Source organism: Hyla sarda, unplaced genomic scaffold, assembly GCF_029499605.1.
Source record: "Hyla sarda isolate aHylSar1 unplaced genomic scaffold, aHylSar1.hap1 scaffold_653, whole genome shotgun sequence".
In the NCBI taxonomy this organism is placed as follows: domain Eukaryota; kingdom Metazoa; phylum Chordata; class Amphibia; order Anura; family Hylidae; genus Hyla; species Hyla sarda.
The window spans coordinates 117,223-144,981 of record NW_026610668.1 but is presented as its reverse complement, the minus strand read 5'-3'; the positions used below and the strand labels follow the sequence as shown (position 1 = coordinate 144,981).

The window sequence follows — 27,759 nt, the reverse complement described above, 5'->3', positions numbered from 1 at the left end:
TCTAAGGATTTTATACTGATTTTTCCTGTCTGAATTTGTCGCACAGAAAGTTGCAGGCCAAATATGTGTGACATTTCTGCGACTTTAGCTTCTAGAGCATTTTTACAACATTATACATAGGTGCTTGAATACATAAAAAGGCGACTGTTCAGCGACAGACAAGTCGCATCGGCTGAAAGTAGGCCAGAATGTCAGTCCATGTTGGAGCAGGTTTAGATACAGTCTAAAGCATAGATCTCAAAGTCTGTGCACAGAATTTAGCAAGGGCCTCGCACCTTCTGATGCATCAGGTAGGTGCACAATAGCATAGCCTAACCCTCTGTACTTTGGTCTATATTGATGCGGGACATAGACAGCCAGCTGATGACCAATCCATTAGTGCAATGGATGGCTGGAAGCATTTGTCTTTGCCTTTGCAATACCACAGAAGCAATGCATGGTCAATGTACAGCAATGACACACCTGTGGTGAACAGCCAGGAGACCCCCCCCCCCCCCCCCCCATGTTATGTTACATAGTTACATAGTTAGTACGGTCGAAAAAAGACATATGTCCATCACGTTCAACCAGGGAATTAAGGGTAGGGGTGTGGGCGCGATATTGGGGAAGGGATGAGATTTTATATTTCTTCATAAGCATTAATCTTATTTTGTCAATTAGGAACATTCAGCACCCACCCGCTATCAAGGCAGCTGCCTATCATGTCATGCCCTACCTGCACAGGTGTGCTGGCTACTCAAATGATCCAATTAAGGAGGCCATTTAGTCAGCAGCAGCAGAAGTCCTGTGCCTGGACGCTCCAACAGGGGCCAGACACAAGCAGAAGCAGAAGCAGCAGAAGCAGCAGCAGCACCACCTTTGTTTTTGGCTGCAGCAGCAGCAAGGCCCACAGGGCTGGCTAGCTGGCTAGCCAGCAAGCAGGTAGCAATGAAAGTAGGAATCTTTCTTTTTAACCTGTAAGGGGGGTGGTGCACTGTACCCGAAGATACTGCCATATCGGGTCAATGCATAGGGCGAACGGAAGCAAGCTTCGAAATCGGCCCCCGTTCTCAAAAATCCATTTAATATATGGTCCCCCAGATAGGGGACGTATCAGATATTAAACTGATAAGAACAGATACTACACTTGATCTTAGCCAAAAGGCCGAGAAGCGATAACCGTGAAAGGGGCGGGCCCAACAAGGTCCCCTTCATGGGCACTATCACTGCTTGCTGTCAGGGAGGCTGCCAGACAATTTTCCATGCACACTCTGGGCTGGGGGGGCAGTCAACCACCAGTACACACAGCAGAACCTAAACCCATACCATTATTGCTAAGCAGCAAGACAGGGGGCCCCATTGCACTCCCACGGGGCCTTTTTAAATGCAATCCATAACCCGGATTTGCCAGGAACCCTTCTTACTCCTCCTACTTGCATGTGACACTGGGCTTAGGATCTGCATAGGAAACACACACACAAGCACACACCTACCTTTGTTGCCTGCAGATGCCTCCTTGGCTGTCCCAAACGGTATCAAACCAACACCCACGGGAAGCTGTAAGCATAGAGGACATGCCTGCACCCCATTGGACTTACCTGTGTGGGTTAAATCCGGGTTATTTGACAACCTATGGCGGTGATGGTTCTGCTCAGGCAGAGCAGTGCTGATGCTCCTCATAAAGCTGTCGCTGCTGTGAAGGTTCTAGGTGACATCACAAATCCCTTTGGTTACATACACAACAAAGCTGGGTTGTTGTTGTTTACACTCTGCAAGGCCTGTGGAAGTGAGTGACATCATAGCACTGTAGTTCTGAGGGTTCAAGATGGATGCAACAATCTCCTGTTGCTTCTATGAAGGCCGTAATAGACGACATCACCAAACAGCTCCATAGTCACATACACAGCAAAGGAGAGATGTTGTTTACACCTAGTGATGTCAGTGGTATTGAGTGACATCACAGCACAGTGCTAAGGCTCCTGGGCCTGGACACAGCAGCGGCTGCAATATCTCAACGGAGAATACGTTTATATCTATGTGTGTGTGTGCGCATATATATATATATATATATATATATATATATATATATATATATATATTTCCTCCGCCGAAAATCACTTTTAAACCCATTTCCACCTTTTTTTCCCTTCTCTTCCTCTTACTTTTTTTTCACGTTTTTTTACGTTTTTCTCCTTTTCGCCTCTTTTCTGGGCGTATTATTCTTCTTTTTCTTCTTTTTTTTTCGTCTAATGCATACCCCATCAGTGCAGCAATGCTTATTCAATACCGCCAGCAGATGGAGACACTGGGGGATAATTTTCTAAGGATTTATACTGATTTTTCCTGTCTGAATTTGTCGCACAGAAAGTTGCAGGCCAAATATGTGTGACATTTCTGCGACTTTAGCTTCTAGAGCATTTTTACAACATTATACATAGGTGCTGAATACATAAAAAGCGACTGTTCAGCGACAGACAAGTCGCATCGGCTGAAAGTAGGCCAGAATGTCAGTCCATGTTGGAGCAGGTTTAGATACAGTCTAAAGCATAGATCTCAAAGTCTGTGCACAGAATTTAGCAAGGGCCTCGCACCTTCTGATGCATCAGGTAGGTGCACAATAGCATAGCCTAACCCTCTGTACTTTGGTCTATATTGATGCGGGACATAGACAGCCAGCTGATGACCAATCCATTAGTGCAATGGATGGCTGGAAGCATTTGTCTTTGCCTTTGCAATACCACAGAAGCAATGCATGGTCAATGTACAGCAATGACACACCTGTGTGAACAGCCAGGAGACCCCCCCCCCCCCCCCATGTTATGTTACATAGTTACATAGTTAGTACGGTCGAAAAAAGACATATGTCCATCACGTTCAACCAGGGAATTAAGGGGTAGGGGTGTGGCGCGATATTGGGGAAGGGATGAGATTTTATATTTCTTCATAAGCATTAATCTTATTTTGTCAATTAGGAACATTCAGCACCCACCCGCTATCAAGGCAGCTGCCTATCATGTCATGCCCTACCTGCACAGGTGTGCTGGCTACTCAAATGATCCAATTAAGGAGGCCATTTAGTCAGCAGCAGCAGAAGTCCTGTGCCTGGACGCTCCAACAGGGGCCAGACACAAGCAGAAGCAGAAGCAGCAGAAGCAGCAGCAGCACCACCTTTTGTTTTTTGGCTGCAGCAGCAGCAAGGCCCACAGGGCTGGCTAGCTGGCTAGCCAGCAAGCAGGTAGCAATGAAAGTAGGAATCTTTCTTTTTAACCCTGTAAGGGGGTGGTGTACTGTACCCGAAGATACTGCCATATCGGGTCAATGCATAGGGCGACGGAAGCAAGCTTCGAAATCGGCCCCCGTTCTCAAAAATCCATTTAATATATGGTCCCCAGATAGGGGACGTATCAGATATTAAACTGATAAGAACAGATACTACACTTGATCTTAGCCAAAAGGCCGAGAAGCGATAACCGTGAAAGGGGCGGGCCCAACAAGGTCCCCTTCATGGGCACTATCACTGCTTGCTGTCAGGGAGGCTGCCAGACAATTTTCCATGCACACTCTGGGCTGGGGGGCAGTCAACCACCAGTACACACAGCAGAACCTAAACCCATACCATTATTGCTAAGCAGCAAGACAGGGGCCCATTGCACTCCCACGGGGCCTTTTTAAATGCAATCCATAACCCGGATTTGCCAGGAACCCTTCTTACTCCTCCTACTTGCATGTGACACTGGGCTTAGGATCTGCATAGGAAACACACACACAAGCACACACCTACCTTTGTTGCCTGCAGATGCCTCCTTGGCTGTCCCCAAACGGTATCAAACCAACACCCACGGGAAGCTGTAAGCATAGAGGACATGCCTGCACCCCATTGGACTTACCTGTGTGGGTTAAATCCGGGTTATTTGACAACCTATGGCGGTGATGGTTCTGCTCAGGCAGAGCAGTGCTGATGCTCCTCATAAAGCTGTCGCTGCTGTGAAGGTTCTAGGTGACATCACAAATCCCTTTGGTTACATACACAACAAAGCTGGGTTGTTGTTGTTTACACTCTGCAAGGCCTGTGGAAGTGAGTGACATCATAGCACTGTAGTTCTGAGGGTTCAAGATGGATGCAACAATCTCCTGTTGCTTCTATGAAGGCCGTAATAGACGACATCACCAAACAGCTCCATAGTCACATACACAGCAAAGGAGAGATGTTGTTTACACCTAGTGATGTCAGTGGTATTGAGTGACATCACAGCACAGTGCTAAGGCTCCTGGGCCTGGACACAGCAGCGGCTGCAATATCTCAACGGAGAATACGTTTATATCTATGTGTGTGTGTGCGCATATATATATATATATATATATATATATATATATATATATATATTTCTCCGCCGAAATCACTTTTAAACCCATTTCCACCTTTTTTTCCCTTCTCTTCCTCTTACTTTTTTTTCACGTTTTTTTACGTTTTTCTCCTTTTCGCCTCTTTTCTGGGCGTATTATTCTTCTTTTTCTTCTTTTTTTTCGTCTAATGCATACCCCATCAGTGCAGCAATGCTTATTCAATACCGCCAGCAGATGGAGACACTGGGGGATAATTTTCTAAGGATTTATACTGATTTTTCCTGTCTGAATTTGTCGCACAGAAAGTTGCAGGCCAAATATGTGTGACATTTCTGCGACTTTAGCTTCTAGAGCATTTTTACAACATTATACATAGGTGCTGAATACATAAAAAGCGACTGTTCAGCGACAGACAAGTCGCATCGGCTGAAAGTAGGCCAGAATGTCAGTCCATGTTGGAGCAGGTTTAGATACAGTCTAAAGCATAGATCTCAAAGTCTGTGCACAGAATTTAGCAAGGGCCTCGCACCTTCTGATGCATCAGGTAGGTGCACAATAGCATAGCCTAACCCTCTGTACTTTGGTCTATATTGATGCGGGACATAGACAGCCAGCTGATGACCAATCCATTAGTGCAATGGATGGCTGGAAGCATTTGTCTTTGCCTTTGCAATACCACAGAAGCAATGCATGGTCAATGTACAGCAATGACACACCTGTGTGAACAGCCAGGAGACCCCCCCCCCATGTTATGTTACATAGTTACATAGTTAGTACGGTCGAAAAAAGACATATGTCCATCACGTTCAACCAGGGAATTAAGGGGTAGGGGTGTGGCGCGATATTGGGGAAGGGATGAGATTTTATATTTCTTCATAAGCATTAATCTTATTTTGTCAATTAGGAACATTCAGCACCCACCCGCTATCAAGGCAGCTGCCTATCATGTCATGCCCTACCTGCACAGGTGTGCTGGCTACTCAAATGATCCAATTAAGGAGGCCATTTAGTCAGCAGCAGCAGAAGTCCTGTGCCTGGACGCTCCAACAGGGGCCAGACACAAGCAGAAGCAGAAGCAGCAGAAGCAGCAGCAGCACCACCTTTTGTTTTTTGGCTGCAGCAGCAGCAAGGCCCACAGGGCTGGCTAGCTGGCTAGCCAGCAAGCAGGTAGCAATGAAAGTAGGAATCTTTCTTTTTAACCCTGTAAGGGGGTGGTGCACTGTACCCGAAGATACTGCCATATCGGGTCAATGCATAGGGCGACGGAAGCAAGCTTCGAAATCGGCCCCCGTTCTCAAAAATCCATTTAATATATGGTCCCCAGATAGGGGACGTATCAGATATTAAACTGATAAGAACAGATACTACACTTGATCTTAGCCAAAAGGCCGAGAAGCGATAACCGTGAAAGGGGCGGGCCCAACAAGGTCCCCTTCATGGGCACTATCACTGCTTGCTGTCAGGGAGGCTGCCAGACAATTTTCCATGCACACTCTGGGCTGGGGGGCAGTCAACCACCAGTACACACAGCAGAACCTAAACCCATACCATTATTGCTAAGCAGCAAGACAGGGGCCCATTGCACTCCCACGGGGCCTTTTTAAATGCAATCCATAACCCGGATTTGCCAGGAACCCTTCTTACTCCTCCTACTTGCATGTGACACTGGGCTTAGGATCTGCATAGGAAACACACACACAAGCACACACCTACCTTTGTTGCCTGCAGATGCCTCCTTGGCTGTCCCCAAACGGTATCAAACCAACACCCACGGGAAGCTGTAAGCATAGAGGACATGCCTGCACCCCATTGGACTTACCTGTGTGGGTTAAATCCGGGTTATTTGACAACCTATGGCGGTGATGGTTCTGCTCAGGCAGAGCAGTGCTGATGCTCCTCATAAAGCTGTCGCTGCTGTGAAGGTTCTAGGTGACATCACAAATCCCTTTGGTTACATACACAACAAAGCTGGGTTGTTGTTGTTTACACTCTGCAAGGCCTGTGGAAGTGAGTGACATCATAGCACTGTAGTTCTGAGGGTTCAAGATGGATGCAACAATCTCCTGTTGCTTCTATGAAGGCCGTAATAGACGACATCACCAAACAGCTCCATAGTCACATACACAGCAAAGGAGAGATGTTGTTTACACCTAGTGATGTCAGTGGTATTGAGTGACATCACAGCACAGTGCTAAGGCTCCTGGGCCTGGACACAGCAGCGGCTGCAATATCTCAACGGAGAATACGTTTATATCTATGTGTGTGTGTGCGCATATATATATATATATATATATATATATATATATATATATATATATTTCTCCGCCGAAATCACTTTTAAACCCATTTCCACCTTTTTTTCCCTTCTCTTCCTCTTACTTTTTTTTCACGTTTTTTTACGTTTTTCTCCTTTTCGCCTCTTTTCTGGGCGTATTATTCTTCTTTTTCTTCTTTTTTTTCGTCTAATGCATACCCCATCAGTGCAGCAATGCTTATTCAATACCGCCAGCAGATGGAGACACTGGGGGATAATTTTCTAAGGATTTATACTGATTTTTCCTGTCTGAATTTGTCGCACAGAAAGTTGCAGGCCAAATATGTGTGACATTTCTGCGACTTTAGCTTCTAGAGCATTTTTACAACATTATACATAGGTGCTGAATACATAAAAAGCGACTGTTCAGCGACAGACAAGTCGCATCGGCTGAAAGTAGGCCAGAATGTCAGTCCATGTTGGAGCAGGTTTAGATACAGTCTAAAGCATAGATCTCAAAGTCTGTGCACAGAATTTAGCAAGGGCCTCGCACCTTCTGATGCATCAGGTAGGTGCACAATAGCATAGCCTAACCCTCTGTACTTTGGTCTATATTGATGCGGGACATAGACAGCCAGCTGATGACCAATCCATTAGTGCAATGGATGGCTGGAAGCATTTGTCTTTGCCTTTGCAATACCACAGAAGCAATGCATGGTCAATGTACAGCAATGACACACCTGTGTGAACAGCCAGGAGACCCCCCCCCCCCCCCCCCCATGTTATGTTACATAGTTACATAGTTAGTACGGTCGAAAAAAGACATATGTCCATCACGTTCAACCAGGGAATTAAGGGGTAGGGGTGTGGCGCGATATTGGGGAAGGGATGAGATTTTATATTTCTTCATAAGCATTAATCTTATTTTGTCAATTAGGAACATTCAGCACCCACCCGCTATCAAGGCAGCTGCCTATCATGTCATGCCCTACCTGCACAGGTGTGCTGGCTACTCAAATGATCCAATTAAGGAGGCCATTTAGTCAGCAGCAGCAGAAGTCCTGTGCCTGGACGCTCCAACAGGGGCCAGACACAAGCAGAAGCAGAAGCAGCAGAAGCAGCAGCAGCACCACCTTTTGTTTTTTGGCTGCAGCAGCAGCAAGGCCCACAGGGCTGGCTAGCTGGCTAGCCAGCAAGCAGGTAGCAATGAAAGTAGGAATCTTTCTTTTTAACCCTGTAAGGGGGTGGTGCACTGTACCCGAAGATACTGCCATATCGGGTCAATGCATAGGGCGACGGAAGCAAGCTTCGAAATCGGCCCCCGTTCTCAAAAATCCATTTAATATATGGTCCCCAGATAGGGGACGTATCAGATATTAAACTGATAAGAACAGATACTACACTTGATCTTAGCCAAAAGGCCGAGAAGCGATAACCGTGAAAGGGGCGGGCCCAACAAGGTCCCCTTCATGGGCACTATCACTGATTGCTGTCAGGGAGGCTGCCAGACAATTTTCCATGCACACTCTGGGCTGGGGGGCAGTCAACCACCAGTACACACAGCAGAACCTAAACCCATACCATTATTGCTAAGCAGCAAGACAGGGGCCCATTGCACTCCCACGGGGCCTTTTTAAATGCAATCCATAACCCGGATTTGCCAGGAACCCTTCTTACTCCTCCTACTTGCATGTGACACTGGGCTTAGGATCTGCATAGGAAACACACACACAAGCACACACCTACCTTTGTTGCCTGCAGATGCCTCCTTGGCTGTCCCCAAACGGTATCAAACCAACACCCACGGGAAGCTGTAAGCATAGAGGACATGCCTGCACCCCATTGGACTTACCTGTGTGGGTTAAATCCGGGTTATTTGACAACCTATGGCGGTGATGGTTCTGCTCAGGCAGAGCAGTGCTGATGCTCCTCATAAAGCTGTCGCTGCTGTGAAGGTTCTAGGTGACATCACAAATCCCTTTGGTTACATACACAACAAAGCTGGGTTGTTGTTGTTTACACTCTGCAAGGCCTGTGGAAGTGAGTGACATCATAGCACTGTAGTTCTGAGGGTTCAAGATGGATGCAACAATCTCCTGTTGCTTCTATGAAGGCCGTAATAGACGACATCACCAAACAGCTCCATAGTCACATACACAGCAAAGGAGAGATGTTGTTTACACCTAGTGATGTCAGTGGTATTGAGTGACATCACAGCACAGTGCTAAGGCTCCTGGGCCTGGACACAGCAGCGGCTGCAATATCTCAACGGAGAATACGTTTATATCTATGTGTGTGTGTGCGCATATATATATATATATATATATATATATATATATATTTCTCCGCCGAAATCACTTTTAAACCCATTTCCACCTTTTTTTCCCTTCTCTTCCTCTTACTTTTTTTTCAAGTTTTTTTACGTTTTTCTCCTTTTCGCCTCTTTTCTGGGCGTATTATTCTTCTTTTTCTTCTTTTTTTTCGTCTAATGCATACCCCATCAGTGCAGCAATGCTTATTCAATACCGCCAGCAGATGGAGACACTGGGGGATAATTTTCTAAGGATTTATACTGATTTTTCCTGTCTGAATTTGTCGCACAGAAAGTTGCAGGCCAAATATGTGTGACATTTCTGCGACTTTAGCTTCTAGAGCATTTTTACAACATTATACATAGGTGCTGAATACATAAAAAGCGACTGTTCAGCGACAGACAAGTCGCATCGGCTGAAAGTAGGCCAGAATGTCAGTCCATGTTGGAGCAGGTTTAGATACAGTCTAAAGCATAGATCTCAAAGTCTGTGCACAGAATTTAGCAAGGGCCTCGCACCTTCTGATGCATCAGGTAGGTGCACAATAGCATAGCCTAACCCTCTGTACTTTGGTCTATATTGATGCGGGACATAGACAGCCAGCTGATGACCAATCCATTAGTGCAATGGATGGCTGGAAGCATTTGTCTTTGCCTTTGCAATACCACAGAAGCAATGCATGGTCAATGTACAGCAATGACACACCTGTGTGAACAGCCAGGAGACCCCCCCCCCCCCCCCCCCCCCATGTTATGTTACATAGTTACATAGTTAGTACGGTCGAAAAAAGACATATGTCCATCACGTTCAACCAGGGAATTAAGGGGTAGGGGTGTGGCGCGATATTGGGGAAGGGATGAGATTTTATATTTCTTCATAAGCATTAATCTTATTTTGTCAATTAGGAACATTCAGCACCCACCCGCTATCAAGGCAGCTGCCTATCATGTCATGCCCTACCTGCACAGGTGTGCTGGCTACTCAAATGATCCAATTAAGGAGGCCATTTAGTCAGCAGCAGCAGAAGTCCTGTGCCTGGACGCTCCAACAGGGGCCAGACACAAGCAGAAGCAGAAGCAGCAGAAGCAGCAGCAGCACCACCTTTTGTTTTTTGGCTGCAGCAGCAGCAAGGCCCACAGGGCTGGCTAGCTGGCTAGCCAGCAAGCAGGTAGCAATGAAAGTAGGAATCTTTCTTTTTAACCCTGTAAGGGGGTGGTGCACTGTACCCGAAGATACTGCCATATCGGGTCAATGCATAGGGCGACGGAAGCAAGCTTCGAAATCGGCCCCCGTTCTCAAAAATCCATTTAATATATGGTCCCCCAGATAGGGGACGTATCAGATATTAAACTGATAAGAACAGATACTACACTTGATCTTAGCCAAAAGGCCGAGAAGCGATAACCGTGAAAGGGGCGGGCCCAACAAGGTCCCCTTCATGGGCACTATCACTGCTTGCTGTCAGGGAGGCTGCCAGACAATTTTCCATGCACACTCTGGGCTGGGGGGCAGTCAACCACCAGTACACACAGCAGAACCTAAACCCATACCATTATTGCTAAGCAGCAAGACAGGGGCCCATTGCACTCCCACGGGGCCTTTTTAAATGCAATCCATAACCCGGATTTGCCAGGAACCCTTCTTACTCCTCCTACTTGCATGTGACACTGGGCTTAGGATCTGCATAGGAAACACACACACAAGCACACACCTACCTTTGTTGCCTGCAGATGCCTCCTTGGCTGTCCCCAAACGGTATCAAACCAACACCCACGGGAAGCTGTAAGCATAGAGGACATGCCTGCACCCCATTGGACTTACCTGTGTGGGTTAAATCCGGGTTATTTGACAACCTATGGCGGTGATGGTTCTGCTCAGGCAGAGCAGTGCTGATGCTCCTCATAAAGCTGTCGCTGCTGTGAAGGTTCTAGGTGACATCACAAATCCCTTTGGTTACATACACAACAAAGCTGGGTTGTTGTTGTTTACACTCTGCAAGGCCTGTGGAAGTGAGTGACATCATAGCACTGTAGTTCTGAGGGTTCAAGATGGATGCAACAATCTCCTGTTGCTTCTATGAAGGCCGTAATAGACGACATCACCAAACAGCTCCATAGTCACATACACAGCAAAGGAGAGATGTTGTTTACACCTAGTGATGTCAGTGGTATTGAGTGACATCACAGCACAGTGCTAAGGCTCCTGGGCCTGGACACAGCAGCGGCTGCAATATCTCAACGGAGAATACGTTTATATCTATGTGTGTGTGTGCGCATATATATATATATATATATATATATATATATATATATATGTATATATATATATATATATATATTTCTCCGCCGAAATCACTTTTAAACCCATTTCCACCTTTTTTTCCCTTCTCTTCCTCTTACTTTTTTTTCACGTTTTTTTACGTTTTTCTCCTTTTCGCCTCTTTTCTGGGCGTATTATTCTTCTTTTTCTTCTTTTTTTTCGTCTAATGCATACCCCATCAGTGCAGCAATGCTTATTCAATACCGCCAGCAGATGGAGACACTGGGGGATAATTTTCTAAGGATTTATACTGATTTTTCCTGTCTGAATTTGTCGCACAGAAAGTTGCAGGCCAAATATGTGTGACATTTCTGCGACTTTAGCTTCTAGAGCATTTTTACAACATTATACATAGGTGCTGAATACATAAAAAGCGACTGTTCAGCGACAGACAAGTCGCATCGGCTGAAAGTAGGCCAGAATGTCAGTCCATGTTGGAGCAGGTTTAGATACAGTCTAAAGCATAGATCTCAAAGTCTGTGCACAGAATTTAGCAAGGGCCTCGCACCTTCTGATGCATCAGGTAGGTGCACAATAGCATAGCCTAACCCTCTGTACTTTGGTCTATATTGATGCGGGACATAGACAGCCAGCTGATGACCAATCCATTAGTGCAATGGATGGCTGGAAGCATTTGTCTTTGCCTTTGCAATACCACAGAAGCAATGCATGGTCAATGTACAGCAATGACACACCTGTGTGAACAGCCAGGAGACCCCCCCCCCCTCCCCCCCATGTTATGTTACATAGTTACATAGTTAGTACGGTCGAAAAAAGACATATGTCCATCACGTTCAACCAGGGAATTAAGGGGTAGGGGTGTGGCGCGATATTGGGGAAGGGATGAGATTTTATATTTCTTCATAAGCATTAATCTTATTTTGTCAATTAGGAACATTCAGCACCCACCCGCTATCAAGGCAGCTGCCTATCATGTCATGCCCTACCTGCACAGGTGTGCTGGCTACTCAAATGATCCAATTAAGGAGGCCATTTAGTCAGCAGCAGCAGAAGTCCTGTGCCTGGACGCTCCAACAGGGGCCAGACACAAGCAGAAGCAGAAGCAGCAGAAGCAGCAGCAGCACCACCTTTTGTTTTTTGGCTGCAGCAGCAGCAAGGCCCACAGGGCTGGCTAGCTGGCTAGCCAGCAAGCAGGTAGCAATGAAAGTAGGAATCTTTCTTTTTAACCCTGTAAGGGGGTGGTGCACTGTACCCGAAGATACTGCCATATCGGGTCAATGCATAGGGCGACGGAAGCAAGCTTCGAAATCGGCCCCCGTTCTCAAAAATCCATTTAATATATGGTCCCCCAGATAGGGGACGTATCAGATATTAAACTGATAAGAACAGATACTACACTTGATCTTAGCCAAAAGGCCGAGAAGCGATAACCGTGAAAGGGGCGGGCCCAACAAGGTCCCCTTCATGGGCACTATCACTGCTTGCTGTCAGGGAGGCTGCCAGACAATTTTCCATGCACACTCTGGGCTGGGGGGCAGTCAACCACCAGTACACACAGCAGAACCTAAACCCATACCATTATTGCTAAGCAGCAAGACAGGGGCCCATTGCACTCCCACGGGGCCTTTTTAAATGCAATCCATAACCCGGATTTGCCAGGAACCCTTCTTACTCCTCCTACTTGCATGTGACACTGGGCTTAGGATCTGCATAGGAAACACACACACAAGCACACACCTACCTTTGTTGCCTGCAGATGCCTCCTTGGCTGTCCCCAAACGGTATCAAACCAACACCCACGGGAAGCTGTAAGCATAGAGGACATGCCTGCACCCCATTGGACTTACCTGTGTGGGTTAAATCCGGGTTATTTGACAACCTATGGCGGTGATGGTTCTGCTCAGGCAGAGCAGTGCTGATGCTCCTCATAAAGCTGTCGCTGCTGTGAAGGTTCTAGGTGACATCACAAATCCCTTTGGTTACATACACAACAAAGCTGGGTTGTTGTTGTTTACACTCTGCAAGGCCTGTGGAAGTGAGTGACATCATAGCACTGTAGTTCTGAGGGTTCAAGATGGATGCAACAATCTCCTGTTGCTTCTATGAAGGCCGTAATAGACGACATCACCAAACAGCTCCATAGTCACATACACAGCAAAGGAGAGATGTTGTTTACACCTAGTGATGTCAGTGGTATTGAGTGACATCACAGCACAGTGCTAAGGCTCCTGGGCCTGGACACAGCAGCGGCTGCAATATCTCAACGGAGAATACGTTTATATCTATGTGTGTGTGTGCGCATATATATATATATATATATATATATATATATATATATATATATTTCTCCGCCGAAATCACTTTTAAACCCATTTCCACCTTTTTTTCCCTTCTCTTCCTCTTACTTTTTTTTCACGTTTTTTTACGTTTTTCTCCTTTTCGCCTCTTTTCTGGGCGTATTATTCTTCTTTTTCTTCTTTTTTTTCGTCTAATGCATACCCCATCAGTGCAGCAATGCTTATTCAATACCGCCAGCAGATGGAGACACTGGGGGATAATTTTCTAAGGATTTATACTGATTTTTCCTGTCTGAATTTGTCGCACAGAAAGTTGCAGGCCAAATATGTGTGACATTTCTGCGACTTTAGCTTCTAGAGCATTTTTACAACATTATACATAGGTGCTGAATACATAAAAAGCGACTGTTCAGCGACAGACAAGTCGCATCGGCTGAAAGTAGGCCAGAATGTCAGTCCATGTTGGAGCAGGTTTAGATACAGTCTAAAGCATAGATCTCAAAGTCTGTGCACAGAATTTAGCAAGGGCCTCGCACCTTCTGATGCATCAGGTAGGTGCACAATAGCATAGCCTAACCCTCTGTACTTTGGTCTATATTGATGCGGGACATAGACAGCCAGCTGATGACCAATCCATTAGTGCAATGGATGGCTGGAAGCATTTGTCTTTGCCTTTGCAATACCACAGAAGCAATGCATGGTCAATGTACAGCAATGACACACCTGTGTGAACAGCCAGGAGACCCCCCCCCCCCCCCCCATGTTATGTTACATAGTTACATAGTTAGTACGGTCGAAAAAAGACATATGTCCATCACGTTCAACCAGGGAATTAAGGGGTAGGGGTGTGGCGCGATATTGGGGAAGGGATGAGATTTTATATTTCTTCATAAGCATTAATCTTATTTTGTCAATTAGGAACATTCAGCACCCACCCGCTATCAAGGCAGCTGCCTATCATGTCATGCCCTACCTGCACAGGTGTGCTGGCTACTCAAATGATCCAATTAAGGAGGCCATTTAGTCAGCAGCAGCAGAAGTCCTGTGCCTGGACGCTCCAACAGGGGCCAGACACAAGCAGAAGCAGAAGCAGCAGAAGCAGCAGCAGCACCACCTTTTGTTTTTTGGCTGCAGCAGCAGCAAGGCCCACAGGGCTGGCTAGCTGGCTAGCCAGCAAGCAGGTAGCAATGAAAGTAGGAATCTTTCTTTTTAACCCTGTAAGGGGGTGGTGCACTGTACCCGAAGATACTGCCATATCGGGTCAATGCATAGGGCGACGGAAGCAAGCTTCGAAATCGGCCCCCGTTCTCAAAAATCCATTTAATATATGGTCCCCAGATAGGGGACGTATCAGATATTAAACTGATAAGAACAGATACTACACTTGATCTTAGCCAAAAGGCCGAGAAGCGATAACCGTGAAAGGGGCGGGCCCAACAAGGTCCCCTTCATGGGCACTATCACTGCTTGCTGTCAGGGAGGCTGCCAGACAATTTTCCATGCACACTCTGGGCTGGGGGGCAGTCAACCACCAGTACACACAGCAGAACCTAAACCCATACCATTATTGCTAAGCAGCAAGACAGGGGCCCATTGCACTCCCACGGGGCCTTTTTAAATGCAATCCATAACCCGGATTTGCCAGGAACCCTTCTTACTCCTCCTACTTGCATGTGACACTGGGCTTAGGATCTGCATAGGAAACACACACACAAGCACACACCTACCTTTGTTGCCTGCAGATGCCTCCTTGGCTGTCCCCAAACGGTATCAAACCAACACCCACGGGAAGCTGTAAGCATAGAGGACATGCCTGCACCCCATTGGACTTACCTGTGTGGGTTAAATCCGGGTTATTTGACAACCTATGGCGGTGATGGTTCTGCTCAGGCAGAGCAGTGCTGATGCTCCTCATAAAGCTGTCGCTGCTGTGAAGGTTCTAGGTGACATCACAAATCCCTTTGGTTACATACACAACAAAGCTGGGTTGTTGTTGTTTACACTCTGCAAGGCCTGTGGAAGTGAGTGACATCATAGCACTGTAGTTCTGAGGGTTCAAGATGGATGCAACAATCTCCTGTTGCTTCTATGAAGGCCGTAATAGACGACATCACCAAACAGCTCCATAGTCACATACACAGCAAAGGAGAGATGTTGTTTACACCTAGTGATGTCAGTGGTATTGAGTGACATCACAGCACAGTGCTAAGGCTCCTGGGCCTGGACACAGCAGCGGCTGCAATATCTCAACGGAGAATACGTTTATATCTATGTGTGTGTGTGCGCATATATATATATATATATATATATATATATATATATATATATATATATTCTCCGCCGAAATCACTTTTAAACCCATTTCCACCTTTTTTTCCCTTCTCTTCCTCTTACTTTTTTTTCACGTTTTTTTACGTTTTTCTCCTTTTCGCCTCTTTTCTGGGCGTATTATTCTTCTTTTTCTTCTTTTTTTTCGTCTAATGCATACCCCATCAGTGCAGCAATGCTTATTCAATACCGCCAGCAGATGGAGACACTGGGGGATAATTTTCTAAGGATTTATACTGATTTTTCCTGTCTGAATTTGTCGCACAGAAAGTTGCAGGCCAAATATGTGTGACATTTCTGCGACTTTAGCTTCTAGAGCATTTTTACAACATTATACATAGGTGCTGAATACATAAAAAGCGACTGTTCAGCGACAGACAAGTCGCATCGGCTGAAAGTAGGCCAGAATGTCAGTCCATGTTGGAGCAGGTTTAGATACAGTCTAAAGCATAGATCTCAAAGTCTGTGCACAGAATTTAGCAAGGGCCTCGCACCTTCTGATGCATCAGGTAGGTGCACAATAGCATAGCCTAACCCTCTGTACTTTGGTCTATATTGATGCGGGACATAGACAGCCAGCTGATGACCAATCCATTAGTGCAATGGATGGCTGGAAGCATTTGTCTTTGCCTTTGCAATACCACAGAAGCAATGCATGGTCAATGTACAGCAATGACACACCTGTGTGAACAGCCAGGAGACCCCCCCCCCCCCCCCCCCATGTTATGTTACATAGTTACATAGTTAGTACGGTCGAAAAAAGACATATGTCCATCACGTTCAACCAGGGAATTAAGGGGTAGGGGTGTGGCGCGATATTGGGGAAGGGATGAGATTTTATATTTCTTCATAAGCATTAATCTTATTTTGTCAATTAGGAACATTCAGCACCCACCCGCTATCAAGGCAGCTGCCTATCATGTCATGCCCTACCTGCACAGGTGTGCTGGCTACTCAAATGATCCAATTAAGGAGGCCATTTAGTCAGCAGCAGCAGAAGTCCTGTGCCTGGACGCTCCAACAGGGGCCAGACACAAGCAGAAGCAGAAGCAGCAGAAGCAGCAGCAGCACCACCTTTTGTTTTTTGGCTGCAGCAGCAGCAAGGCCCACAGGGCTGGCTAGCTGGCTAGCCAGCAAGCAGGTAGCAATGAAAGTAGGAATCTTTCTTTTTAACCCTGTAAGGGGGTGGTGCACTGTACCCGAAGATACTGCCATATCGGGTCAATGCATAGGGCGACGGAAGCAAGCTTCGAAATCGGCCCCCGTTCTCAAAAATCCATTTAATATATGGTCCCCAGATAGGGGACGTATCAGATATTAAACTGATAAGAACAGATACTACACTTGATCTTAGCCAAAAGGCCGAGAAGCGATAACCGTGAAAGGGGCGGGCCCAACAAGGTCCCCTTCATGGGCACTATCACTGCTTGCTGTCAGGGAGGCTGCCAGACAATTTTCCATGCACACTCTGGGCTGGGGGGCAGTCAACCACCAGTACACACAGCAGAACCTAAACCCATACCATTATTGCTAAGCAGCAAGACAGGGGCCCATTGCACTCCCACGGGGCCTTTTTAAATGCAATCCATAACCCGGATTTGCCAGGAACCCTTCTTACTCCTCCTACTTGCATGTGACACTGGGCTTAGGATCTGCATAGGAAACACACACACAAGCACACACCTACCTTTGTTGCCTGCAGATGCCTCCTTGGCTGTCCCCAAACGGTATCAAACCAACACCCACGGGAAGCTGTAAGCATAGAGGACATGCCTGCACCCCATTGGACTTACCTGTGTGGGTTAAATCCGGGTTATTTGACAACCTATGGCGGTGATGGTTCTGCTCAGGCAGAGCAGTGCTGATGCTCCTCATAAAGCTGTCGCTGCTGTGAAGGTTCTAGGTGACATCACAAATCCCTTTGGTTACATACACAACAAAGCTGGGTTGTTGTTGTTTACACTCTGCAAGGCCTGTGGAAGGGAGTGACATCATAGCACTGTAGTTCTGAGGGTTCAAGATGGATGCAACAATCTCCTGTTGCTTCTATGAAGGCCGTAATAGACGACATCACCAAACAGCTCTATAGTCACATACACAGCAAAGGAGAGATGTTGTTTACACCTAGTGATGTCAGTGGTATTGAGTGACATCACAGCACAGTGCTAAGGCTCCTGGGCCTGGACACAGCAGCGGCTGCAATATCTCAACAGAGAATACGTTTATATCTGTGTGTGTGTGCGCATATATATATATATATATATATATATATATATATATATATATATATTTCTCCGCCGAAATCACTTTTAAACCCATTTCCACCTTTTTTTCCCTTCTCTTCCTCTTACTTTTTTTTCACGTTTTTTTACGTTTTTCTCCTTTTCGCCTCTTTTCTGGGCGTATTATTCTTCTTTTTCTTCTTTTTTTTCGTCTAATGCATACCCCATCAGTGCAGCAATGCTTATTCAATACCGCCAGCAGATGGAGACACTGGGGGATAATTTTCTAAGGATTTATACTGATTTTTCCTGTCTGAATTTGTCGCACAGAAAGTTGCAGGCCAAATATGTGTGACATTTCTGCGACTTTAGCTTCTAGAGCATTTTTACAACATTATACATAGGTGCTGAATACATAAAAAGCGACTGTTCAGCGACAGACAAGTCGCATCGGCTGAAAGTAGGCCAGAATGTCAGTCCATGTTGGAGCAGGTTTAGATACAGTCTAAAGCATAGATCTCAAAGTCTGTGCACAGAATTTAGCAAGGGCCTCGCACCTTCTGATGCATCAGGTAGGTGCACAATAGCATAGCCTAACCCTCTGTACTTTGGTCTATATTGATGCGGGACATAGACAGCCAGCTGATGACCAATCCATTAGTGCAATGGATGGCTGGAAGCATTTGTCTTTGCCTTTGCAATACCACAGAAGCAATGCATGGTCAATGTACAGCAATGACACACCTGTGTGAACAGCCAGGAGACCCCCCCCCCCCCCCCCATGTTATGTTACATAGTTACATAGTTAGTACGGTCGAAAAAAGACATATGTCCATCACGTTCAACCAGGGAATTAAGGGGTAGGGGTGTGGCGCGATATTGGGGAAGGGATGAGATTTTATATTTCTTCATAAGCATTAATCTTATTTTGTCAATTAGGAACATTCAGCACCCACCCGCTATCAAGGCAGCTGCCTATCATGTCATGCCCTACCTGCACAGGTGTGCTGGCTACTCAAATGATCCAATTAAGGAGGCCATTTAGTCAGCAGCAGCAGAAGTCCTGTGCCTGGACGCTCCAACAGGGGCCAGACACAAGCAGAAGCAGAAGCAGCAGAAGCAGCAGCAGCACCACCTTTTGTTTTTTGGCTGCAGCAGCAGCAAGGCCCACAGGGCTGGCTAGCTGGCTAGCCAGCAAGCAGGTAGCAATGAAAGTAGGAATCTTTCTTTTTAACCCTGTAAGGGGGTGGTGCACTGTACCCGAAGATACTGCCATATCGGGTCAATGCATAGGGCGACGGAAGCAAGCTTCGAAATCGGCCCCCGTTCTCAAAAATCCATTTAATATATGGTCCCCAGATAGGGGACGTATCAGATATTAAACTGATAAGAACAGATACTACACTTGATCTTAGCCAAAAGGCCGAGAAGCGATAACCGTGAAAGGGGCGGGCCCAACAAGGTCCCCTTCATGGGCACTATCACTGCTTGCTGTCAGGGAGGCTGCCAGACAATTTTCCATGCACACTCTGGGCTGGGGGGCAGTCAACCACCAGTACACACAGCAGAACCTAAACCCATACCATTATTGCTAAGCAGCAAGACAGGGGCCCATTGCACTCCCACGGGGCCTTTTTAAATGCAATCCATAACCCGGATTTGCCAGGAACCCTTCTTACTCCTCCTACTTGCATGTGACACTGGGCTTAGGATCTGCATAGGAAACACACACACAAGCACACACCTACCTTTGTTGCCTGCAGATGCCTCCTTGGCTGTCCCCAAACGGTATCAAACCAACACCCACGGGAAGCTGTAAGCATAGAGGACATGCCTGCACCCCATTGGACTTACCTGTGTGGGTTAAATCCGGGTTATTTGACAACCTATGGCGGTGATGGTTCTGCTCAGGCAGAGCAGTGCTGATGCTCCTCATAAAGCTGTCGCTGCTGTGAAGGTTCTAGGTGACATCACAAATCCCTTTGGTTACATACACAACAAAGCTGGGTTGTTGTTGTTTACACTCTGCAAGGCCTGTGGAAGTGAGTGACATCATAGCACTGTAGTTCTGAGGGTTCAAGATGGATGCAACAATCTCCTGTTGCTTCTATGAAGGCCGTAATAGACGACATCACCAAACAGCTCCATAGTCACATACACAGCAAAGGAGAGATGTTGTTTACACCTAGTGATGTCAGTGGTATTGAGTGACATCACAGCACAGTGCTAAGGCTCCTGGGCCTGGACACAGCAGCGGCTGCAATATCTCAACGGAGAATACGTTTATATCTATGTGTGTGTGTGCGCATATATATATATATATATATATATATATATATATATATATATATATATTTCTCCGCCGAAATCACTTTTAAACCCATTTCCACCTTTTTTTCCCTTCTCTTCCTCTTACTTTTTTTTCACGTTTTTTTACGTTTTTCTCCTTTTCGCCTCTTTTCTGGGCGTATTATTCTTCTTTTTCTTCTTTTTTTTCGTCTAATGCATACCCCATCAGTGCAGCAATGCTTATTCAATACCGCCAGCAGATGGAGACACTGGGGGATAATTTTCTAAGGATTTATACTGATTTTTCCTGTCTGAATTTGTCGCACAGAAAGTTGCAGGCCAAATATGTGTGACATTTCTGCGACTTTAGCTTCTAGAGCATTTTTACAACATTATACATAGGTGCTGAATACATAAAAAGCGACTGTTCAGCGACAGACAAGTCGCATCGGCTGAAAGTAGGCCAGAATGTCAGTCCATGTTGGAGCAGGTTTAGATACAGTCTAAAGCATAGATCTCAAAGTCTGTGCACAGAATTTAGCAAGGGCCTCGCACCTTCTGATGCATCAGGTAGGTGCACAATAGCATAGCCTAACCCTCTGTACTTTGGTCTATATTGATGCGGGACATAGACAGCCAGCTGATGACCAATCCATTAGTGCAATGGATGGCTGGAAGCATTTGTCTTTGCCTTTGCAATACCACAGAAGCAATGCATGGTCAATGTACAGCAATGACACACCTGTGTGAACAGCCAGGAGACCCCCCCCCCCCCCCCCCATGTTATGTTACATAGTTACATAGTTAGTACGGTCGAAAAAAGACATATGTCCATCACGTTCAACCAGGGAATTAAGGGGTAGGGGTGTGGCGCGATATTGGGGAAGGGATGAGATTTTATATTTCTTCATAAGCATTAATCTTATTTTGTCAATTAGGAACATTCAGCACCCACCCGCTATCAAGGCAGCTGCCTATCATGTCATGCCCTACCTGCACAGGTGTGCTGGCTACTCAAATGATCCAATTAAGGAGGCCATTTAGTCAGCAGCAGCAGAAGTCCTGTGCCTGGACGCTCCAACAGGGGCCAGACACAAGCAGAAGCAGAAGCAGCAGAAGCAGCAGCAGCACCACCTTTTGTTTTTTGGCTGCAGCAGCAGCAAGGCCCACAGGGCTGGCTAGCTGGCTAGCCAGCAAGCAGGTAGCAATGAAAGTAGGAATCTTTCTTTTTAACCCTGTAAGGGGGTGGTGCACTGTACCCGAAGATACTGCCATATCGGGTCAATGCATAGGGCGACGGAAGCAAGCTTCGAAATCGGCCCCCGTTCTCAAAAATCCATTTAATATATGGTCCCCAGATAGGGGACGTATCAGATATTAAACTGATAAGAACAGATACTACACTTGATCTTAGCCAAAAGGCCGAGAAGCGATAACCGTGAAAGGGGCGGGCCCAACAAGGTCCCCTTCATGGGCACTATCACTGCTTGCTGTCAGGGAGGCTGCCAGACAATTTTCCATGCACACTCTGGGCTGGGGGGCAGTCAACCACCAGTACACACAGCAGAACCTAAACCCATACCATTATTGCTAAGCAGCAAGACAGGGGCCCATTGCACTCCCACGGGGCCTTTTTAAATGCAATCCATAACCCGGATTTGCCAGGAACCCTTCTTACTCCTCCTACTTGCATGTGACACTGGGCTTAGGATCTGCATAGGAAACACACACACAAGCACACACCTACCTTTGTTGCCTGCAGATGCCTCCTTGGCTGTCCCCAAACGGTATCAAACCAACACCCACGGGAAGCTGTAAGCATAGAGGACATGCCTGCACCCCATTGGACTTACCTGTGTGGGTTAAATCCGGGTTATTTGACAACCTATGGCGGTGATGGTTCTGCTCAGGCAGAGCAGTGCTGATGCTCCTCATAAAGCTGTCGCTGCTGTGAAGGTTCTAGGTGACATCACAAATCCCTTTGGTTACATACACAACAAAGCTGGATTGTTGTTGTTTACACTCTGCAAGGCCTGTGGAAGTGAGTGACATCATAGCACTGTAGTTCTGAGGGTTCAAGATGGATGCAACAATCTCCTGTTGCTTCTATGAAGGCCGTAATAGACGACATCACCAAACAGCTCCATAGTCACATACACAGCAAAGGAGAGATGTTGTTTACACCTAGTGATGTCAGTGGTATTGAGTGACATCACAGCACAGTGCTAAGGCTCCTGGGCCTGGACACATATATATTTCTCCGCCGAAATCACTTTTAAACCCATTTCCACCTTTTTTTCCCTTCTCTTCCTCTTACTTTTTTTTCACGTTTTTTTACGTTTTTCTCCTTTTCGCCTCTTTTCTGGGCGTATTATTCTTCTTTTTCTTCTTTTTTTTCGTCTAATGCATACCCCATCAGTGCAGCAATGCTTATTCAATACCGCCAGCAGATGGAGACACTGGGGGATAATTTTCTAAGGATTTATACTGATTTTTCCTGTCTGAATTTGTCGCACAGAAAGTTGCAGGCCAAATATGTGTGACATTTCTGCGACTTTAGCTTCTAGAGCATTTTTACAACATTATACATAGGTGCCGAATACATAAAAAGCGACTGTTCAGCGACAGACAAGTCGCATCGGCTGAAAGTAGGCCAGAATGTCAGTCCATGTTGGAGCAGGTTTAGATACAGTCTAAAGCATAGATCTCAAAGTCTGTGCACAGAATTTAGCAAGGGCCTCGCACCTTCTGATGCATCAGGTAGGTGCACAATAGCATAGCCTAACCCTCTGTACTTTGGTCTATATTGATGCGGGACATAGACAGCCAGCTGATGACCAATCCATTAGTGCAATGGATGGCTGGAAGCATTTGTCTTTGCCGTTGCAATACCACAGAAGCAATGCATGGTCAATGTACAGCAATGACACACCTGTGTGAACAGCCAGGAGACCCCCCCCCCCCCCCCCCCATGTTATGTTACATAGTTACATAGTTAGTACGGTCGAAAAAAGACATATGTCCATCACGTTCAACCAGGGAATTAAGGGGTAGGGGTGTGGCGCGATATTGGGGAAGGGATGAGATTTTATATTTCTTCATAAGCATTAATCTTATTTTGTCAATTAGGAACATTCAGCACCCACCCGCTATCAAGGCAGCTGCCTATCATGTCATGCCCTACCTGCACAGGTGTGCTGGCTACTCAAATGATCCAATTAAGGAGGCCATTTAGTCAGCAGCAGCAGAAGTCCTGTGCCTGGACGCTCCAACAGGGGCCAGACACAAGCAGAAGCAGAAGCAGCAGAAGCAGCAGCAGCACCACCTTTTGTTTTTTGGCTGCAGCAGCAGCAAGGCCCACAGGGCTGGCTAGCTGGCTAGCCAGCAAGCAGGTAGCAATGAAAGTAGGAATCTTTCTTTTTAACCCTGTAAGGGGGTGGTGCACTGTACCCGAAGATACTGCCATATCGGGTCAATGCATAGGGCGACGGAAGCAAGCTTCGAAATCGGCCCCCGTTCTCAAAAATCCATTTAATATATGGTCCCCAGATAGGGGACGTATCAGATATTAAACTGATAAGAACAGATACTACACTTGATCTTAGCCAAAAGGCCGAGAAGCGATAACCGTGAAAGGGGCGGGCCCAACAAGGTCCCCTTCATGGGCACTATCACTGCTTGCTGTCAGGGAGGCTGCCAGACAATTTTCCATGCACACTCTGGGCTGGGGGGCAGTCAACCACCAGTACACACAGCAGAACCTAAACCCATACCATTATTGCTAAGCAGCAAGACAGGGGCCCATTGCACTCCCACGGGGCCTTTTTAAATGCAATCCATAACCCGGATTTGCCAGGAACCCTTCTTACTCCTCCTACTTGCATGTGACACTGGGCTTAGGATCTGCATAGGAAACACACACACAAGCACACACCTACCTTTGTTGCCTGCAGATGCCTCCTTGGCTGTCCCCAAACGGTATCAAACCAACACCCACGGGAAGCTGTAAGCATAGAGGACATGCCTGCACCCCATTGGACTTACCTGTGTGGGTTAAATCCGGGTTATTTGACAACCTATGGCGGTGATGGTTCTGCTCAGGCAGAGCAGTGCTGATGCTCCTCATAAAGCTGTCGCTGCTGTGAAGGTTCTAGGTGACATCACAAATCCCTTTGGTTACATACACAACAAAGCTGGGTTGTTGTTGTTTACACTCTGCAAGGCCTGTGGAAGTGAGTGACATCATAGCACTGTAGTTCTGAGGGTTCAAGATGGATGCAACAATCTCCTGTTGCTTCTATGAAGGCCGTAATAGACGACATCACCAAACAGCTCCATAGTCACATACACAGCAAAGGAGAGATGTTGTTTACACCTAGATGTCAGTGGTATTGAGTGACATCACAGCACAGTGCTAAGGCTCCTGGGCCTGGACACAGCAGCGGCTGCAATATCTCAACGGAGAATACGTTTATATCTATGTGTGTGTGTGCGCATATATATATATATATATATATATATATATATATATATATATATATATATATATATATTCTCCGCCGAAATCACTTTTAAACCCATTTCCACCTTTTTTTCCCTTCTCTTCCTCTTACTTTTTTTTCACGTTTTTTTACGTTTTTCTCCTTTTCGCCTCTTTTCTGGGCGTATTATTCTTCTTTTTCTTCTTTTTTTTCGTCTAATGCATACCCCATCAGTGCAGCAATGCTTATTCAATACCGCCAGCAGATGGAGACACTGGGGGATAATTTTCTAAGGATTTATACTGATTTTTCCTGTCTGAATTTGTCGCACAGAAAGTTGCAGGCCAAATATGTGTGACATTTCTGCGACTTTAGCTTCTAGAGCATTTTTACAACATTATACATAGGTGCTGAATACATAAAAAGCGACTGTTCAGCGACAGACAAGTCGCATCGGCTGAAAGTAGGCCAGAATGTCAGTCCATGTTGGAGCAGGTTTAGATACAGTCTAAAGCATAGATCTCAAAGTCTGTGCACAGAATTTAGCAAGGGCCTCGCACCTTCTGATGCATCAGGTAGGTGCACAATAGCATAGCCTAACCCTCTGTACTTTGGTCTATATTGATGCGGGACATAGACAGCCAGCTGATGACCAATCCATTAGTGCAATGGATGGCTGGAAGCATTTGTCTTTGCCTTTGCAATACCACAGAAGCAATGCATGGTCAATGTACAGCAATGACACACCTGTGTGAACAGCCAGGAGACCCCCCCCCCCCCCCCATGTTATGTTACATAGTTACATAGTTAGTACGGTCGAAAAAAGACATATGTCCATCACGTTCAACCAGGGAATTAAGGGGTAGGGGTGTGGCGCGATATTGGGGAAGGGATGAGATTTTATATTTCTTCATAAGCATTAATCTTATTTTGTCAATTAGGAACATTCAGCACCCACCCGCTATCAAGGCAGCTGCCTATCATGTCATGCCCTACCTGCACAGGTGTGCTGGCTACTCAAATGATCCAATTAAGGAGGCCATTTAGTCAGCAGCAGCAGAAGTCCTGTGCCTGGACGCTCCAACAGGGGCCAGACACAAGCAGAAGCAGAAGCAGCAGAAGCAGCAGCAGCACCACCTTTTGTTTTTTGGCTGCAGCAGCAGCAAGGCCCACAGGGCTGGCTAGCTGGCTAGCCAGCAAGCAGGTAGCAATGAAAGTAGGAATCTTTCTTTTTAACCCTGTAAGGGGGTGGTGCACTGTACCCGAAGATACTGCCATATCGGGTCAATGCATAGGGCGACGGAAGCAAGCTTCGAAATCGGCCCCCGTTCTCAAAAATCCATTTAATATATGGTCCCCAGATAGGGGACGTATCAGATATTAAACTGATAAGAACAGATACTACACTTGATCTTAGCCAAAAGGCCGAGAAGCGATAACCGTGAAAGGGGCGGGCCCAACAAGGTCCCCTTCATGGGCACTATCACTGCTTGCTGTCAGGGAGGCTGCCAGACAATTTTCCATGCACACTCTGGGCTGGGGGGCAGTCAACCACCAGTACACACAGCAGAACCTAAACCCATACCATTATTGCTAAGCAGCAAGACAGGGGCCCATTGCACTCCCACGGGGCCTTTTTAAATGCAATCCATAACCCGGATTTGCCAGGAACCCTTCTTACTCCTCCTACTTGCATGTGACACTGGGCTTAGGATCTGCATAGGAAACACACACACAAGCACACACCTACCTTTGTTGCCTGCAGATGCCTCCTTGGCTGTCCCCAAACGGTATCAAACCAACACCCACGGGAAGCTGTAAGCATAGAGGACATGCCTGCACCCCATTGGACTTACCTGTGTGGGTTAAATCCGGGTTATTTGACAACCTATGGCGGTGATGGTTCTGCTCAGGCAGAGCAGTGCTGATGCTCCTCATAAAGCTGTCGCTGCTGTGAAGGTTCTAGGTGACATCACAAATCCCTTTGGTTACATACACAACAAAGCTGGGTTGTTGTTGTTTACACTCTGCAAGGCCTGTGGAAGTGAGTGACATCATAGCACTGTAGTTCTGAGGGTTCAAGATGGATGCAACAATCTCCTGTTGCTTCTATGAAGGCCGTAATAGACGACATCACCAAACAGCTCCATAGTCACATACACAGCAAAGGAGAGATGTTGTTTACACCTAGTGATGTCAGTGGTATTGAGTGACATCACAGCACAGTGCTAAGGCTCCTGGGCCTGGACACAGCAGCGGCTGCAATATCTCAACGGAGAATATGTTTATATCTATGTGTGTGTGTGCGCATATATATATATATATATATATATATATATATATATATATATATTTCTCCGCCGAAATCACTTTTAAACCCATTTCCACCTTTTTTTCCCTTCTCTTCCTCTTACTTTTTTTTTCACGTTTTTTTACGTTTTTCTCCTTTTCGCCTCTTTTCTGGGCGTATTATTCTTCTTTTTCTTCTTTTTTTTCGTCTAATGCATACCCCATCAGTGCAGCAATGCTTATTCAATACCGCCAGCAGATGGAGACACTGGGGGATAATTTTCTAAGGATTTATACTGATTTTTCCTGTCTGAATTTGTCGCACAGAAAGTTGCAGGCCAAATATGTGTGACATTTCTGCGACTTTAGCTTCTAGAGCATTTTTACAACATTATACATAGGTGCTGAATACATAAAAAGCGACTGTTCAGCGACAGACAAGTCGCATCGGCTGAAAGTAGGCCAGAATGTCAGTCCATGTTGGAGCAGGTTTAGATACAGTCTAAATCATAGATCTCAAAGTCTGTGCACAGAATTTAGCAAGGGCCTCGCACCTTCTGATGCATCAGGTAGGTGCACAATAGCATAGCCTAACCCTCTGTACTTTGGTCTATATTGATGCGGGACATAGACAGCCAGCTGATGACCAATCCATTAGTGCAATGGATGGCTGGAAGCATTTGT

General features: G+C 46.2%; 12 non-coding genes across 12 annotated transcripts; all 12 read right to left on the bottom strand.

Annotated features, from left to right (window-relative positions):
• Positions 1–963: 963 nt before the first annotated feature.
• LOC130342575 (U2 spliceosomal RNA) lies at positions 964–1,156 on the bottom strand. The gene has a single exon (XR_008882189.1). It is a non-coding gene; the product is annotated as a U2 spliceosomal RNA (small nuclear RNA).
• A 2,100-nt stretch (positions 1,157–3,256) lies between these two features.
• LOC130342579 (U2 spliceosomal RNA) lies at positions 3,257–3,447 on the bottom strand. The gene has a single exon (XR_008882193.1). It is a non-coding gene; the product is annotated as a U2 spliceosomal RNA (small nuclear RNA).
• Positions 3,448–5,532: 2,085 nt separating this feature from the next.
• Positions 5,533–5,723, bottom strand: LOC130342647 (U2 spliceosomal RNA). The gene has a single exon (XR_008882257.1). It is a non-coding gene; the product is annotated as a U2 spliceosomal RNA (small nuclear RNA).
• A 2,096-nt stretch (positions 5,724–7,819) lies between these two features.
• LOC130342646 (U2 spliceosomal RNA) lies at positions 7,820–8,010 on the bottom strand. The gene has a single exon (XR_008882256.1). It is a non-coding gene; the product is annotated as a U2 spliceosomal RNA (small nuclear RNA).
• Positions 8,011–10,099: 2,089 nt separating this feature from the next.
• Positions 10,100–10,291, bottom strand: LOC130342582 (U2 spliceosomal RNA). Its single transcript, XR_008882197.1, has one exon. It is a non-coding gene; the product is annotated as a U2 spliceosomal RNA (small nuclear RNA).
• A 2,114-nt stretch (positions 10,292–12,405) lies between these two features.
• Positions 12,406–12,597, bottom strand: LOC130342581 (U2 spliceosomal RNA). The gene has a single exon (XR_008882196.1). It is a non-coding gene; the product is annotated as a U2 spliceosomal RNA (small nuclear RNA).
• A 2,092-nt stretch (positions 12,598–14,689) lies between these two features.
• On the bottom strand, positions 14,690–14,880 carry LOC130342645 (U2 spliceosomal RNA). Its single transcript, XR_008882255.1, has one exon. It is a non-coding gene; the product is annotated as a U2 spliceosomal RNA (small nuclear RNA).
• Positions 14,881–16,977: 2,097 nt separating this feature from the next.
• LOC130342644 (U2 spliceosomal RNA) lies at positions 16,978–17,168 on the bottom strand. Its single transcript, XR_008882254.1, has one exon. It is a non-coding gene; the product is annotated as a U2 spliceosomal RNA (small nuclear RNA).
• A 2,092-nt stretch (positions 17,169–19,260) lies between these two features.
• Positions 19,261–19,451, bottom strand: LOC130342642 (U2 spliceosomal RNA). Its single transcript, XR_008882252.1, has one exon. It is a non-coding gene; the product is annotated as a U2 spliceosomal RNA (small nuclear RNA).
• A 2,097-nt stretch (positions 19,452–21,548) lies between these two features.
• LOC130342641 (U2 spliceosomal RNA) lies at positions 21,549–21,739 on the bottom strand. The gene has a single exon (XR_008882251.1). It is a non-coding gene; the product is annotated as a U2 spliceosomal RNA (small nuclear RNA).
• A 2,000-nt stretch (positions 21,740–23,739) lies between these two features.
• On the bottom strand, positions 23,740–23,930 carry LOC130342639 (U2 spliceosomal RNA). The gene has a single exon (XR_008882250.1). It is a non-coding gene; the product is annotated as a U2 spliceosomal RNA (small nuclear RNA).
• Positions 23,931–26,032: 2,102 nt separating this feature from the next.
• LOC130342638 (U2 spliceosomal RNA) lies at positions 26,033–26,223 on the bottom strand. The gene has a single exon (XR_008882249.1). It is a non-coding gene; the product is annotated as a U2 spliceosomal RNA (small nuclear RNA).
• Positions 26,224–27,759: the final 1,536 nt, after the last annotated feature.